Source organism: Bombus flavifrons, chromosome 2, assembly GCF_040668555.2.
Source record: "Bombus flavifrons isolate JBK064 chromosome 2, iyBomFlav1_principal, whole genome shotgun sequence".
Taxonomy (NCBI): Eukaryota; Metazoa; Arthropoda; class Insecta; order Hymenoptera; family Apidae; genus Bombus; species Bombus flavifrons.
In genome coordinates, this window is record NC_138443.1 from 3,147,048 (window position 1) to 3,165,156 (window position 18,109).

An 18,109-nucleotide genomic window follows, 5' to 3' on the forward strand; every position below is an offset into this window, starting at 1 on the left:
ATATACATGTATACCTGGAAGGTGTGCCACATATGTACGTAGAAATCGCAAACAAGAAACAATAAGAAGATGGCCGGCGTCGAGTGTGGACCGATAGTTGATCCTCGATGGAATTCGCGATTTACACGGAGGCGGGTATATAGAGTGCAAAAGACAGGTATAGAAAGTGTGTATAAAAAAGAGAGAGAAAGAGTGGTGCATGCACAGGATGCACATCTGCGAGAATACGATGCACCGAGACTATCGACGTAACGACCGATCCGCCTACTGCCAGAGTATTTGTCGTTCTTAGTCCGCCAGCGCATGCGTGATTGCTGTACGCGATTGTCCTCGTGTGTGAAGTTAGGTGCATGATCTCCGATGGAATTTTCTGCCGACATACTGGATGAGTCTTCTACGAGAGATTGGCATCCCAGTAATCGTTTGTATTATTATTGTATTTAAATAGAGAATTTTGTTTATATATATCTTATCTTATCTTATTGATGACAGACAAAAAATAACAGTGTAAATAGATGATACGAACTTGTCACAATTTAACTATATATATCGTATATGAGCTGTTATAATTATCAATTCAGACGTAGCTAATCATAACAAACTAAAACTAAAACTTTTAATACAATATATTCCATCCATCATTTTATCTTATGGATCCTTTTTCCAAAAAATTGCGTAATTACTTTTAATTTCACAGAATATATTGTAATTTTCCTTGCATAAATTTATTATATAAACAAAGTTTTCCTTAAATTAATTTGAATTCTTAGTTTCATTTTCAGCAAACGAATTCAACATAGAAGTATAATATGTATAATAGAAAGTAAACTCTATTGAAACTGGTTACACATAAAATAGAATTTATCGCGCAATAATATTTAATCGAATTACTGAATATGCGAGTACATATTGCACATAGCAGACTCCGTAGCGTAGCAATTAGAAGACAGGTTCTGCATGACTGTTGCCTTTACCAAAGAATGCCGTTCCCGGTTTATAAATTGAGCTTATATTCGTTCCTTTCGGTTTCGTACGAGACCACCTTTATCTCACATCGAGCGTTGTATGGACCGAACGACCTACCACGACCTCGCCCAACTCAGGCTATTGCGTCCTAAGAGTTGAGCGCTCGTCTCGGTTATACACCCACGTGATATGTTCCCTGCAAGGTTGTCTTGTTTGGAATGAAAAGAACGTTACACCTTCGTTCGAGCATTCTCCATTATTTGCGAATTTTCTCCTAAACTGGTTCACCTTTCAAAATCGTAGTCATTTATATAATATCAAAATTATATTTATGCTAGTAATTAATTTTCATAAGATTAACGTTAGAGAATTGCATTTTATAATCGAAAGCATACGTATATTTACATTTATATATTTCTGTTGAGAAAATTATAAATGCTGCAACTACAATGGTAATATTGGTAGTAAATCTGTGATAATATGGATATTTAGTAATTCAATTTTTCTAATAAACTGCAATAGTTTCAATCTAAATTAAACCCAATGAAATTCATCATTTGTTACACGATACAGTTATATATTACTTTCACCTTAAATTTATAACTTTTAACTGATCTACTACGGAAGCAATTAGAGCGTTCTCTATTGCGAATTTAATTCTTGAGCAACATGCAACATGAAAACATATTCCATCGATTTCTCCGCACAATTTCAAACGAACGAAAAAGCAAAGCTTTCTTTCGTCATACTTGCAATATCAAAGTCACCTTCGTGTCGCTTCCAGGCGAATATTTATCATGGCACGATACCGACTTTCTATTATTATCTACGGCTGTCTTACGTGTCGGGATTTAAAACAGAATAATAACTGGCGCGCCATTGTTTATCACATATGTGCGAGTTACATGTACTGTTGTATGTGGAGATACATAATATAATAGTTTCAATTATGCTGGTCTTGAGGCATAAAAATAATAGCAAATACATACGTCATATATTATTTGAAAAAATGTCAACACTGTGAGGTATCGAATGCTTTTGTTAAAAAAATTATAAGTTCTTTTGAACCCTACTATCTTGAGATTGGAATTTACGAGTGCAATACTTTTAAAGGTATTGATAGAAACTACTGATATCCTTTTTTTAAAAAGCATACATAATGCATAAAATTGTATACAAGTCATGGATAATACTGAATATAAGTTGTCAAAATGTTAATTATAACTCCACGTGTTTTTCACTATTAACGAATCATTAGTTCAGTGTTTTGTGGGTGTTCTTTATTTATTATATTTCCTCATACATACAGCAAATTGCAGCAAGCACATATTTGCGGTAATAATTTGAAACACTGACACGTGTTAGAAAGTTATTATGACAAATCATCCGGAGGTCGTGTCACGGGACGGAAAATGGAAAAGTAAAAGCGAGGGAACAGAGGAGAAAAGCGAAAGCTTCCCGGAGTCTTAAATTAAAACCTGTTGCTTGCACCGTCGTGCTCACGGAAAGGTCAGGAAAGAAATCGATGAAGAAGCCACAAAAGAAAGAGATAGATTGTTGCATCTACGTGCAGTAACTCATCAGAATCATTGGTTCGAATAAGAACTTGTCAGCGATAGGATGAAATAGAGATTCAGGGAAAGTTTCGCACTTACGCCTTATTAATTTAATAAATCTTTAATTAGGGAAATTAATAGTAATTTTATAAGTAATTTAAGTTATAATACTTATTTTATTTTGTATATTTATTACTTACGTAAAAATATCTTTAAGAAGGAAAAAAAATATCTTCAGATATAGAGCTTTTACCTAATAACTTTTTAAAGTGGATACCTTTATGAGACTTATATGAGACCAAAAGGATCGTTGACCAGTATAACTGGCATTCCGAGTATACAGGATTAAAACAACGTAACGTCACGATTCACGCATTAAAAAGAAATTCCACAAAAAGCGCAATAGTTTCTCTCCGTACTACCAAATTCAAGATATCCTTATACAGTCTCACAAAAGCAATAAGTACCACTTGTTAAAGTTCTACGAGCAGATTTACTCCGGTTGGAAGCGCTGTTATATACGTATTATACCGGCATACGTTGCATTAAGAGACACTCGGTATCAGAGATACAGGAATACGGAAGTTGCAACAAGTTCACGTTCAACACCGTTCGTTCGTTCCTGGTTTCTGCTGGATGGTACAAAGGTGGTCGGGAGAGAAAGAGAGAAAAGAGGGTCGACCCCTCTTTGGAAACCGAGCATCCGCCTTATCTACGCTCTGACGCTGGCAAAGGATTTTCTATCGGTTTATCAAGCGTCTCTAATCGTTACGGGATAATAAAGTTGGCTGCTCATTAAAGGAACGATAATCCACCTGGCCGAGGGCCCTTTCCGCCGCTCGTGATTCAAACGTCAAAGTATTTTCAATCAGCCGGCCATCGAAGATTAATGGGGATCCGCGTAGAGGAGTGGTTTCTTTTTAAACTCTAAATACCATAGCGAATATAGATTTATGGATAGCGATCGTTCAATCGCTGGATTCAGCGCCAAGGCGGAAGATAAATCGCGAGAGGGAAAAAAGGTCATCCGCGTGTTCGATCTAGTTTCCTACGATTGCCTCGAACCGTCGATTTCGTCCTAAGACACCATCGAGATAACGCGATTCGTGGATGCCCGTTATGCAGCAACGAGAGCTAGGAACGTCGAGATTGGAAATGTTGGCTCGTTGTGAATTGTGGCTATAGTGCTTGGTTTAAATTAGATCGTTAGAGAGTAAAGAACTCTATTGTATAGATCTTTTCCTTTTTTATTTGGGAAGAGACGTTGATTCATTTCATTTTGATATCTTTCTTTATAATGTGCTGGAAGGAGGATACAAGTGTATTTAAAGAGTATATTACAGAGAGATGAGATCTAAATCAAATATATTAGTAACTATATTATTGCACTTATTACTACTACATATTAGCTAATTTTCCAAAAATATCTATGATCCTAAAAATATATTGTAAACAGTATATTGTAAAATTGTAAATTAGGTATCTTGCAATGTTATCCTTTCAGAAGGATATAATTATAGAAAATACCAAAAGTCTAACGCAACCGTATTAAACGCAACAACATAAAGAAAACAAACTATTCTGTATTAACAAAGATGTAACAAATACATAGATACATATAAACAAGTTTCAATTTAAAAGAAACAAGGTAATCGCATGTTACTTGTCACTAAATTAAAATTACTCTTGCACTGTACAAAATAAAAGGGTGGGGTGAAAGAGCGTAGGTCTTGCTCTTCGTTTTAAATCTCAGCGAAGAACGATGCAACGATATACACACTAATTATGGCGCAAACGCGCATTTGCTTATCGGCATTTCGTCATTCGGACAGCACTCTACGTTGAACTGGCGAATAATGGTTTAATTAAACACCACGTGTACAACCGCAGCCGCCTTGTAAAGGGACCGTCGATTGATTTACAGTGGCAATACACTCTAACCAAGTTTCCAACGTATACGCTGTGAAATAGCCCTCCGGAGAGTCCATTCTAATAAGAACGCATATATTAGTCCACGTACTCGCAATTAACCGTTGACATTTACTCCACTTTACCGCGCTCCCTTTTTCCACGCGCGAGTCCTTCGATTCTTCTTTCCTTCGCCCTACATCCCCTTCTTGTTTCGCTATTATACTCGCTATCTGTATACGTTCCACGCGTCTACTACTTTTTCCTTTCTTTTCCATTCGCTTTTTTAATTATTGTTTTACATTATTTTTATTTTATAATTTGTGCAATTTTTCTAGATTCTCGAGCGCTCTTTTCTCATTCTCTGGCTCTTTCTAATATCTTTTTGTATATCTACCTTGTTGTTTATTGTATTATGTTAATTAATTTAAAACTAGTTAATATATACAGTTTTCACGAATATTCTTAGATTACTTCTACATAATACTGTATGAAATACTATATTCATATTATTTATCACTGTATACTAATACTTTTAAACAATTTTGATCATCATGATTTGTAACAGAGAATGATGTGACAGAGAAAAACGTTTAACCTTTGAAACGTTTATGAAATACTACTAGATTAGATCATTTTGAATATATTGAAAACTACGTATAGAGATAAAAGGAAACTTTTTGGTATAAATACATTTCCTGATACATTTCCTTTAGCATACAGTCATATTCAATATAATCATTTTTATTACTCTATATGCATCACTGTACAGGATGTATCAAAATTATACGTCATGAATCTCGCAGCAATATCCTACATTTTTGAATCGATGAACATTTATATAAAGGAGAAAAGGTGTAAGACAATTTTGCACTTACTTTTTTTTTATAAAACTACACCGATCTAAAGGTGTAAAATCCTGTCGTAATATTTCTGTTTCGTTTCTTTCCGACATTCTTATTTCTTCCCTCACGCGACTAACGTCACATTCCCACCCATACTCCACATTCGTCCTTCTATTTCCGCCTCTATATCACTTCTGTCAGATATGTCGGCCGCAGAAGGTCGTCGCCAGTCACGAAGACAGGTCAGAAGAAACGTGTCCGCGTGGTCAGACACGAATTACCTGTTCCACGCAGTCACTGGAACTCCTTGAGAAGTTCGCTCGGCTTTTCGCCCGCGTAACGCTTCGCACGTCAGCCGGAACGACCGATTTACCCAGGACAACTTTTCCTTTCGGACCTAGCCGCGTCGAGTAGTTATCGCCAAGGAAAATCTGCTCGCGTTCCCGCGCCACTTTGCATGCGTGTCGTTGCGCAAAATCGCGATTTATGCGCGTTTCCACGGCCAGCAGAGACCGTTTCGACGAAAGAACGCGTGACAAGAGAAGCAAGTCGCTCGTTGGTCGATAAGGAACGATAACTGGTGCACAGATGACGCTGAGTTACGGTTACACGGCCCGCGACATAGTAATTCATACCGAGATGCCTAGACCGCCGCGCGATTAATAGCCGCGATTAACGATAATTAATTGCATTGCTCCGCTGAGGCCGAGCAAACTCTGCTCGCGTTGATTGTCTTGATTCCAGAGAATAAAATTCCCTTTCCTTGCTTTTTTTTATTTAAATTAAGAGATTACATGCGATACGACAGTAGCTTGAAAAATTAGATTAAAACTTGGTAGATTCGTGAGGTATTGCATTTGGTTACGTTGGATGTGTTGCTAATTGCTTTTAGGTAACAGTATATTGAAAACGGAAATTTTACGATTAAAATACTTGTAATTAATAGGAAGTTAGTCGAGTATGGGGTTAAAACTGTTTAACGGATTGAACTTCTACCAATTGATTGTTATTGGTTTGTGTTATTATTATTTATTGTAATACAGTTTAATAATTTAATTGTATTGTATTTAATAATTAAATTGTATTGTAATACAATTTAATACAGTTCAGCTGAAAACACAGTTTAAATTTCATCTATTAAGTTTTTTTTTAATTTCGTAGATGCTATTTGAAGCTTTTGATAGGTTTGTAAGGTTTCATTTAGACAATTAATTATAATTGCTGCCTGCATTTTTAACTCTCTACATTCTATTTTATTAAAATATCGAAGTTTTATATGGATAACACAACGAAATTATTAATAATCGTGTGGTTATTAATTAAAATTAAATTCAACGTACAATGATATACAGGGTGGTTGGTAACTGGTGGTACAAGCGGAAAGGGGGTGATTCTACGCGAAAAAAGAAGTCGAAAATACAAAATAAAAAATTTTTTTCTTTTTAATTTTCCCATCGAGACAACGATCTACAGTGAGATCCGTTATAACGTACCACACGCGCACCGAGCGAGAATTCAAAGTCGATTTTCTCGAAAACAAAGCCTCAAACGAAAAATTCTTATTCTTTATTTTCGACTTCTTTTTTCGCGTAGAATCAACCCCTTTCAGCTTGTACCACCAGTTACCAACCACCCTGTATAATTTGTGTCTAAATTAAGGTCCAAATTCTTTTATTATTCTAATTTAGAGTCATTTCCCTATTTAAAGAAGAAACATGTAGAAAGAAGAAGCTGCATTTATAATACATTAGCGACAGTAGGTTACAGTAAACGCTAGAGAATAAATCAGAAATCACGCTTTTACAGCGACGATGATTCACATCGAAGATGGAATCTCGACAAATTGAACGCCCTTGGAGCGATCACATTATGTCAGGCCGTGCCAATTTAACGACACACGTGGCTTAATTAAATTACGCGATATAATTTTTACTGATTTTGTATTAAAGCCTGTTCCGATAGCGCTTTACTATAAATTATACAAGCTATCACGTACATAAATTATACATTCACCATGTTGGATTTGCATTTCTGTAAAAGAACCTCGCGTGCACTGATTAAACCGTCAATGTCGGTCTTTGTTAAAAATCAAAAGATTTATCGAGTGCTTTAATGCTTAAGTAAAGTGATATAGAACAGAAAAAATCAAAGATGGAGATAATGAAAATCGAACGTGTAGCGTATGAATAATTAAAGTCAGTTCAATGTGTATGAATATTTAAACTCTCTACACAATATATAAGTTTTGCCATTAATCGTGTATGTGATAATCTTAAGCTTCAATTTTTTCAATAAATTCTTCCTGTGATATTGAAAATCTAATTCATTATTTAATGCTTTCTTTGTTTTCTATCATTCAAAATAGAAATATGTTCTAGCAACTTTGTCCTTTAAACATTATCTGCAATTCTACCTACTCTTTGATTTCTGCAACTAGGTCCATTCTTCAACAACTTCCTGCAACCCTGCCTACTCTTCTAATAATACTTCTTTGATTGCTTTCTACGGTACTCTACCTACTCTCCGATTGATTTCTGCAATTTCAATTTAGCCTCCGATTATTTCCCAATGACTGTTCTTTATTGCTGTATGATAAAAGTTCGAGATTTACTCGCCACTTTCTTAATCAGTAGTGTGGCATATAATTACTTCTAGCAAACAGTTTATTTATAATATGTTAATCATTGCGTGTATGTGATCTATCGATCTAATATTTCAATAATTCCTTTACGCAACTAAAGAACTCTGTTCGTGTCATAAATCTCGAGGTCGTTTCCGCGAGTGGCCAAACGACTATTTAAAATGTGGAAACGCGCGTTTTCTCGTTCACGGAAACAGAACGTGGATCGCGCTGTTGACGGCTATAGAGATCAGACAAGTTCGTTACGTCAGACCAGGCTCAATGATCCGAGAATAACCAGCCGTGTTATAAGTATCCAGTATTGCGTTAAAACATGGACGGAATGGTTGATATAATTGTGCCGTTTGTCGCTTTCTCGATCGCCTTCGTTTCAAATGTCAACCTGTATCATGTACGCAATGAGATAGCCTATCATAACGCGAACGTAATCGCTGATTATATTGGCTACGGATATTAGTAATCTATAATGATGCACGTGTACAGGATGCAAATTATCGCTGATCGATATTTAAGCAAGAAGTGAAATTCAGTGAATTTTTATTATAGTTACGAAATATTACTGGTTCTTGTAGTTTTTTACGATGGAAAGTTCCGAAGATAATTTTTTCTCGTTTTTGCCTTTTTTCAAAATTGTGAAAGTTGAACCGGACGGTGAGTTCAACTGGTTCTAACGAATTAGAGGTATTCGGTCTTTCCGGAGAGATACATAGATTCAGGATAGAATAATTTCAGATATTTGACACTATAATTATCAAATCTAAGGTGATTAAAATGCATGTATTCCAGAATTGTATTTCTGCAATTACTAAAAATATGCAAAATACTTTTACTAATAATTTCCTTATTTTCTTATAATATACATGATTAGTGAATATTAATTTCATTTTGCAGCATGCATTTATACTTATGACTTATGAACGGTGGTATAAATATTTCTTTGGTTTCAAAAGACGCGGAAGTTGATAAATTATTGGAAATGATATATATCTCAGAGCAAGAAACTTTATGTGATCACAATTAATTATGATTCAGCGTCGCATAATATGAATTATAAATTCCAATCTGATGATTCCAAATATTCCCAATAGAATACCATCTTACGATCGGGAAGGAAGAAACTTGTTAGGAAATTAATTACTAGTATAATAATTTTGCAGTTTTCCGGCATTGTAGTAATTATGGGAAGAGATGTTGGCTATATTTTAATGTATAGTAGCGCAAAGAAATAGGTAGCACTAGATAAAATTAAATAATCCTTTGGAAGAGAAAAAATTCAAGCAATAAAATTTGAAAACACAATCATTTTGAAATTGGTATTTTAGTGCTGATTTTGATTTTACGTACAAACATACCACAGACATAAATGACGTCGTATGTGATCAATAACCGATAAAGAATTAAATTTTAACGAAATTTTACACAATATCTTAACAAAATACACGTTATGGAAAAAATATCATGCGAAGTGTATCAGTATTTTCTAATCAAACTTGTTAGTATGTATAATGAACCTATTCTTATCTCATAGTATAGTAACCGCTATATATAACACCTTACTATTTCTCTCGTAATCATATTTTTATTATAACTCTCCAATTAAGTTTTAAAAGACTTACGCTTGTATAACATTTTTTTATTATTCATACTCACAGAATATGCGAGAAAAATTTGAGCACTCTGTATACGTACTTATCAGTAGAAATAGCGTCGCATATGCAAGTTAGCTAAAGGAGCGTACTCATTCTGCGCTACACCGGAGGCAGCGAAGCGACTAATGAATTAATATTTATCCTTCTTGCATGAAATGGCCGGGAAGGTATGTTCACGTTCGTCATTTATCCGGTTAATCGAGTACCGAAGCACCACGTGGCTCGCGTTTGTCGGATAATTCATACTTGCACGGCTAATGGCGCGATTTTATATCGATGAACACTCAGATGTGGCGTAATTGCGGCTCACATGCTGCAATTAATGCTACATATGGTAAGACGGAGAAAGTATATGGTTAGACGCGCCGTATCAGCCGTTTTGTTCTGTGAATGAATCGCGCCGTCTTCGGAATGCGTCGAACTAAAGATAGTCAACGATGCTCTTTAGGAGTTTTAATGATCTGCCACGCAAAAAACAGAAAAAACTTTCCAGAACTTTTAGGTAAACGATTGTTTCCTTCCAGACCCACTTCCTCCTTACTTTCTCTGATATTCATCCGTGAATGGATTCTTTTTTGCATCCCATTAATCTACCATTTATTATCATATTCTGAGAGTCTATATCAATAAATTGATAATCTTATTAATAAACGTGCGTTCGTGTATAGTTTGATTCAGAAGAAAAAGAATATCATCCAGGTAACAATAATAAGAAGACGTACTTTAATTACTTAGATATATTGAATTATCATGATGATATAATTATTTCTTAATTGTTATCGTTTGAGATTTTCAAAGGCATACATAGTAAAAACGTATACAAAGAAAATTACTCTATTTCGTGAGAAAATGAACGTTTACTCCACAAGCAGTAGCTAGAGCCTTTCTCAGAGCCCCGCAACTCGTCAAATTGAAAACGCTTATATATTCGCATTTAAGTATCGGTAATGAACCACGCTGCACAATTTCTCCCTACAATCTCTTAACGAGCAATAATCGAAAATCGGTATATATTCCCTGTAATTTCTCACGCCTCGTTCTAACGCCTCCTTCATGAGTCATTCCTCCCCCGTCTGTCGGGGTCCCTTATCGGCGTAAACCCTTGTAATTACAGCCTGCAGAAATTCGCCAAGTAATTCATGTGTGGGATAGCCGATTCCGACGCCGATGTAAATAACCAATAACGATTACAGCGCTGGTGTGCGTGCACGCACGGTTTCACCCGATCGGTATATGTGTCACGGTACGCTTTCTGCCAGCGCACACATAATTTCTCATTATGCAAATCGCGGCGAGGACTTTCCGCGCGAGCACGGTCTACCTCGACCGAGGCGTATCTGTCGATACACCATCTCTCCACTCTTTCCCTCTCTTTTCGTGTTTCGTTCCTCTCTTTCTTCTACTTTCTGCTCCGCCTCTTTCAGCCCTGTCCAGGTGGAACGTTCCGCGTTAAACCAGCGAATACCACAGCCCGATTTTCTAGTTGTCACATCGCCAGCTTCGATGACAAGATCCTGATACAGAGAAAGGGGCGATTCAAGGAATTTCACGGGGACCACGCCTCGGTTTTCGAACAGAAATATTTGGAATGCAATGCGAATGCCGCGCGAAAGCATCTTCTGTTTGAACTCGTTTAATTACCTTTGGTATTTTGGGATGTGCTTTTGATTCTAAAGAGACGGAGTTTTGTTCTTGTTTGAGAGGCTCCCTTTAACTTCGACACGAGTATTTTTAGAAGTATATTGTCTTTCAGCGTGGTATGATATATTAATGTTGCGATAAGTATGTTAGTGACGTGACAGTTGCATGTGGTTATTTGCAGTTCGGTGACTTGCGTACTTTTATCGGTAAACGATAGTCATGCTGTTTCTTTATATTTCGAGTGTAAGTGTATGTAATTAAATCGATATGTTAGTGGTGTGGCAATTGTGCGTGGTTGTTCGCACTTGGATGGTCTGAATATTCTACTAATTAATAAATAATTAAATAAAAATAAAGCGTATTGTTTCTTTGTATTTTGGCTTCTAATATTAAGTGTATATAGATTTAGTTGAACCTGTTGGCGTTTGCAGAATTAACTCCAAGTTCATACTTCCAATAAAATTATTATTTGTTATTTATATATATTGCTGTTATTACATTATATATAATGAATTCATAAAATTCATAAAATTTAAAAATCAAGAGTAATTTATATCGCTGTTGTGCGATACAGAGCACTTAACATAACGCCAAAAACTCTGATACGCTATTTCTCACAATCAGTTACAAAAACACAAATTAATTAATAAAATCAGCATTTATCTCATCGTAGATGTCACTGATCAATTACGAACTTTCTATCGCAATTTTCTTTCAATAATATCGTACAATTTCTTCATAGAACATCAACCTTTCTCACTCACATTTCACGTATGAAAATTATAATCCATTAATCCCAGGCTTCGTATTGTTATCCATTATCTGGTATCTGTTATTTCTTCTTGTTTTTCAAAATCGCCGTATGATTTATAAATATGCAATACTTGTAAATGCAGATAGTTAGAGATGGTTACAGTATCTAAACGTGAACAGTTCGTACGATATATCAAAACCCGTTCTATATTTAACCGAACATACAAGTTCTAGTGCTCGAAAGCTCATCCAGCCTCATCCATTAATCATCCTTGACAAAAATCCGCGATTTCAACGGATTGCCTATGCTTCGCGTGCAGACTCCTCATCGTACACGCGTCCGCAATAATTTTGGCGAGTCCTACGTGCGCGAAACGCACAATGCGATTAATTGGCATGTCCGTTGCTCGATAACTCACCGAACGAGCCCACACGACGCACGGATCGGATAATGCGAAGCTCTAGCTGCATAATGCGATGGATTACATTATGCTAACTACGTATAAAAGACGAACAACTCAACCGTTTAAAAGTAACCTCCCCCTTCCCCCTTTCTCCTCTTTCTTTCATCCTCTCTTCCTGTTTCTCTACCGAATGAATTACGTTCTTCTGGCTTTCTTCTGACACACGCGATTAAATGTGGATCGTTAACAATGACTTGGTCACGGTAGCTGACGTGTAAAGTGTATACAGTATACAGTATGTCGGGTTTAAATGCGCACGCGATATCATTTCTTTAACTATTGTAAACGTGAAACCGTATTTTGTATGAAACTTGATATATATCATGGAAGAAACATAATGAAGAAAGTTTCTAGTGAAATTTAAGAACAATTTATTTTTTATTAATTTACTGTTATTAAGGGGGGGGGTAAGGTTAATTCGTACAAAATAAGGCATGCTTTTGTGAATTATTTGTGACGACACAGTTAAAATTTCTTTATTAAAACCAATAGTACATTAAAGTATGACATTCGAAGAATATTGTATAAAATTTTCACAGAGAAATATTAAAAAATACGGCAATGACAGCAATTATTCGGACGTGTCTCGGAAAAAAGGTAGAATTGCGGTGCCCCTGATAACTTGGTGCTGGATCATCTGAAATAAAAAAATCGAAGGTCATTCGTTAGGTAACAGTTTTCCCCAGGTAACGCTGGAAGGGTTTATCGAAATTTCAATTTTTCACTTTTTTGGAACACTTTGAAGGGATAAATTAGCCGATTTTGCGAAAATTTGCGGCTAATTTTCCCTTCAAAGTGTTCCAAAAAAGTGAAAAATTGAAATTTTGAAAAACTCTCCCAGCGTTACCTGGGAAAAACTGTTACCTAACGAATGAACTTTGATTTTTTTATTTCAGATGATCCAGCACCAAGTTATGAGCAATTCTACTTTTTTCCGAGACACGTCCGAATAATTACTGCCATTGCCGTATTTTTTAATATTTCTCCGTGAAAATTTTATACAATATTCTTCGAATGTCATACTTTAGTGTACTATTGGTTTTAATACAGAGATTTTAACTGTGTCGTCACAAATAATTCACAAAAACATGCCTTATTTTTGTATGAATTAACCTTACCCCCCCCTTAAGGTGGTGTGTCTTTATGGAACTAGCATATCATTAAACAATAAATGCACCATTTCTTTTGCCAGTTTTTAAATAGTTTCACGGTCTTTTCTCGTTATGTAAAAAGATATTGCGTAAAGTTTAGAATATCGATAAAGTAAGATACATCATTGATGAATCTTGAGCACTTCGATTCAAATTTAATTGAGAATGTAAACATGAATTTAAAAATTATCGATAAAGAAGAATGAGGTAAACAAAATTTTCATTTTCATCTTCATTTTGTGACGGAGGAAAAAGTATTCAAGAACAAAAATTTCTTTTTTCCAAAGAATATTTTAGAAATTCCAGAGTCAAGATAAATTTTCCTCGAGTATGGGATGAAGACTTGTTCCTTCTAAGAACCGTCTTTACGCCGATATTATGCACGATTTATTGGAAATCTGTGGAATTATTCCAATGACACACAATAAGAAACTCGCATAGCTCGAGGGAGCTCGTCACGTAATAGCGATTACGCGACAACCGGAAATCAAACAGACACATAACAGCCGATGTGACAAGAAATCCGATAGAATGTAGTATACAATAGTTTAATAATTATCTGGTATTTTTCGCTGTGGGCAGGTGGATGCAGACCACCTGTCTAACCGATATTTCGTTTCCAACGATTTATTGATAGAAAATGTTTCTCTCTTTGTTCCAGGTGAGTGAGAAGACATTCTGAATTTATTCTTCCTGAACGATACTGTCGAGTGGGTGAGTGAAACAGTCGAATTTATTTTTATCGTTGAGAGAACTTATTTGCATAACGCATAGTGAAATTAAACGATTTTCAAAGCTTATTTAATGATTCTGCATACTATTTCATTTCGTTATAAGATGCGTGCAAATGTCTATATCTACTTACTTCGACTAAAGCGCTATAGCCGAATTAAAATTCGTTCAGTAGAAAAGAAAATCTGTTCAAGAGAAACATTAACAATCCTGTTCTCGGTGAAAATTGCAGCAAAATTGAGACATAAAAGCAGCAGGATCAAAATTAAGCTTTGTCATATCATACGAATAACGTGTCGTGTCAAGTTTATAAGATCTCTTCGCTTCTTGAAATTGATCCAGCAGAATCATTTATAATATTCCCTCGTACTTTAAGTAATTTACAAAAAAGAAAAAAGTTTGGAAAAGATTGGAGAAAACGAAAATAGGTGAGAAAATGCGCAAAGTAGGTCACGTGTTTCCGTTATATCGAAGGATCTTTCGCAGTCGACACTTCCCAACGCACGTTTCGGTTTCTGGCGTTTGACAGCTGTTCCTATTCACCGCATACGTGGGCATCAACTTGTCCGTTGGCTGACCGGGCCCCGATGTTGAAAGGAATGTCGTTCGCGAGCGCGCGTGGGCCCACGAAATATATCGGTATACTTTTGCGTGCCCACGCTCTCGCTGTGTCGCGGCCACGGGAGCCTTTAATGTTAAACACGTTGCGAAATCCGGTTGATTGCTTGCGCAATCTTGCGTGCTCCTCGTTTCCCGAAACGAGCGCCGGACGAGGCCAATTGCAAAACCACCTCAAATGTCAACCTGTTTCGCTACATCCTTGATCTCGCATGCGAAAAGAAAGCGTTCGATATACCGAACGCTGAACTGATTTTCGCATCTGAATCTCAGTGTGAATTCAATATCGTACATCCGCCTTTGTATATGTACTTGGTGAAAGAATACGACGACGCGACGTTGTAAATTGAAGTATTGGCTTGGCAACTAAGTAATTGCGGATTTTGTCATTAGGTGGTATTGACAAAATCCGCAATCACTTAGTTGTCGACCTAATATTAATCGGAAATATGAGTCGATATAGCCGCATTCGAAGAAGCATGTGTCTTATGTAGATACATAGTTTCATAGGTTTTATATTTTTCGTTATCAATTTTCAATGAAGTATCGTTTTCTGTCTCATAAAATCACATTATTGATTTTCTTAATGCATTGTATTTGAATATTTTTATATCGTGCTTTAATATTTCTGGTTTATCTCCTAAACCTTTAGGTGTCAGAGTAAATGACTATTAAAGCTTAAATTATTTGGACGATGAATATATATTGAGAAAGTCAATATTAGCATCGAAGGAAGGTAAGAGACAAGGACGAATAAATACTATAATGTTCTATAAATTTAATGATGAGCAAAGTACTCCAATCCTACGAATCTACTTTTAAACATTGTAGAAATAATCTAGCCATTTCCTAATCATAGCCATTTCATAGCCTAATCATAGCCATTTCTGAGATTTCTAGTGTGTATTTCTATTAATTCTTCGAACAAGAGTAATATGACAAACAAATTACACAACGAAATTGTTTCATCTTCAAATAGTATCTAATCACTCTCAAGTATCTAATGCCACACTTACGTAACGATACATTTATACATTTTATCGCTATTTTCTTCATGCGAGGATACAAAGTCCTCGTTTTATCATATGTTAAGACATATGTCGCAATTTCTGTTTAGCTCGCGAGAAAAATTATTTTTTATCAATTATTAACGATAGAGACACATCTTTTCGAACCATTTTCAAAAAGTATAGAATATCTTAAATATATAGTAAATATATAAAAATACCTAATGCGCTAAATTTTGAGACCAGTTTTACCGAAAACAAATACGCTTTTGCTGATACGTGAAAAGAATTTCAAATTTGCCTTCCCTTTCTTTCTTTCATAACGATTTCCACAATATACTGATAACATATTTTTGCTATCACAAAGTACATAATAGGAGAATATTTAAAGTTATTCTACATGTAGGTATCTATATAATTTATAAATATCGAAATAACTAAAATAATCTATAAATCTTCCTTCCTCTCTCTCTCTCTCTTTCTCTCTTCTCTCTTCCATAGCAATCTCTGCAACGCTACTAATAACTTCTCATTACCAGAAAATAGCATATGTACTACTATATAATAGGAAATTTAATATACCATATAAGTGCTATATTTCATAAATACCAACATAACTACTGTAATATACAAACTTTTCTCATATCCATTCCAAAAACTTTCTCTCACATTCTCGAAGATAGTGTTCTCTTCTTTTTATAGACGTCCGATATCGCGAGAAAGCGTAGGAACATCGTGAACGAAGCATTAACAAGGCTTGGTCGACATAAATTCACATCTGGGTTAGGATCCAGAAACGAGGCACGGCGCCAGCCACGAGACGCATCGTATCGGGATAATTAGGGATCGTTAGAGATGTTGCCCCGTATGCTCGTCATTCATAGTTCGCCGCGATTACCGGGGCAAATTGCGTAACCTATTGATTATGCAACGATCGATCATTATTATCGCTATGGAGCTGGCCATTACGATCATACCGTATCCTACTTGTGGCCCCGGCTAGTTTTCCATACGCGGCCTGCTTAGTAGCTCTCAGATTTCGCGATTTTCTTTATTGCTTTAAATTACACCGTACCTTATTTTATGCGCCGTTTATAACATTGTTCAGCCGGGAACAAACACGTCGCTAGATAAATCAATCAGCGCGGCTGATGGAGCATCTTGGTTCGATCGCTTAGACGCGTCGAAGAATTTCAGAGAGGCCGACGTTGGATAAAATGGAAAATGTCTGAAGGTAGACGTCATTGATTGGAGAGGTGGAAAAATTGTAGCAATACTGTAGCAGTTTCCTTTCTTCTTTCATATTTATGGATTTCAGCGCGATCTTTTAGTCATGTGGAAGAATTTCAAAAAAATATCGTAAATATGGAAAAATATGAATATCACGATAGTTCCTCTTTTTTCCACTTTTCGCCAATATCGACGAATTTTGGTTTGATCGTTCGGTTGTATTAAGGAATATTAAAAAACTCGATGTATTACTATACATAAAATGGAAAGTGTCCGAAGGTAGTTATATGTATACCATAATCAGATATAACGTATTTTATTTAATGAGAAACATAATATCTTATAATATCCCGTATCGATTTCGAATTTCTTCTGGACGTAAATTTCGTGATTCGATATACTCCAAGAGTATCTTTCGTGGTTCAATTGAGAAACGACTTCGACCCGTATCGTAACAGCAATGAAAAACTACCGCCCATATCGCAAATTGGAGGAATAAAAAGCTGAACATGTCCTTTTTCGGAGATCGAAAATGAGAGTCGTTCAGCTGAATGTAGCTGGCAGGTGAGTAAACGTGTCTCAAGGCGAGCAATCGTGAATGGGAGTGAATTTGAAAGCAATTCCGAGAGCTCCGCTACATTTTATTGCTTCTCTGTCAGTGTCAAAGAGGAGTTCGAAGATCACGAACTGGGAAGTTCGAGATGCAATAAAATCGAAGGCGACGGAGGAACGATTTATGCCTGTTAAATTGTGAATTGCAAAATATAGCTGAAAAGATACTAAGTTGCAGGTGATGGTTAATTTGTTTCTTTATTATTTTACTGATCTTGATCATATTGATACGTGCATTATTTTATAGATATAGAGAAAAAGAACTTATTTGATTGTAATTTGGCTTTTCCATTCTGTTGAGGTGTGTATAATTTTCTGTACTGGACTGGGTTAGTA

At 35.8% G+C, this 18,109-nt stretch overlaps 1 protein-coding gene and 2 long non-coding RNA genes across 6 annotated transcripts in view; 2 read left to right on the forward strand and 1 right to left on the reverse strand.

Moving 5' to 3' along the window:
- LOC138189766 (uncharacterized) overlaps positions 1 to 267 on the reverse strand; it is a 113,560-nt gene extending 113,293 nt beyond the window's left edge. For 2 of the 3 annotated variants that reach the window (XR_011176107.1, XR_011176105.1), the window contains exon 1: positions 15 to 267. This is a non-coding gene — a long non-coding RNA (uncharacterized LOC138189766). The remainder of the gene's footprint in view (positions 1 to 14) is intronic. The other variant, XR_011176106.1, reaches the window with a different exon arrangement.
- blo (bloated) overlaps positions 1 to 18,109 on the forward strand; it is a 170,077-nt gene that overhangs the window by 91,628 nt on the left and 60,340 nt on the right. The window lies entirely within an intron of this gene.
- LOC138189767 (uncharacterized) overlaps positions 251 to 18,109 on the forward strand; it is a 38,615-nt gene continuing 20,756 nt past the window's right edge. Inside the window, exons 1-2 of the long non-coding RNA XR_011176108.1 lie at positions 251 to 421; positions 14,236 to 14,288. This is a non-coding gene — a long non-coding RNA (uncharacterized LOC138189767). The remainder of the gene's footprint in view (positions 422 to 14,235; positions 14,289 to 18,109) is intronic.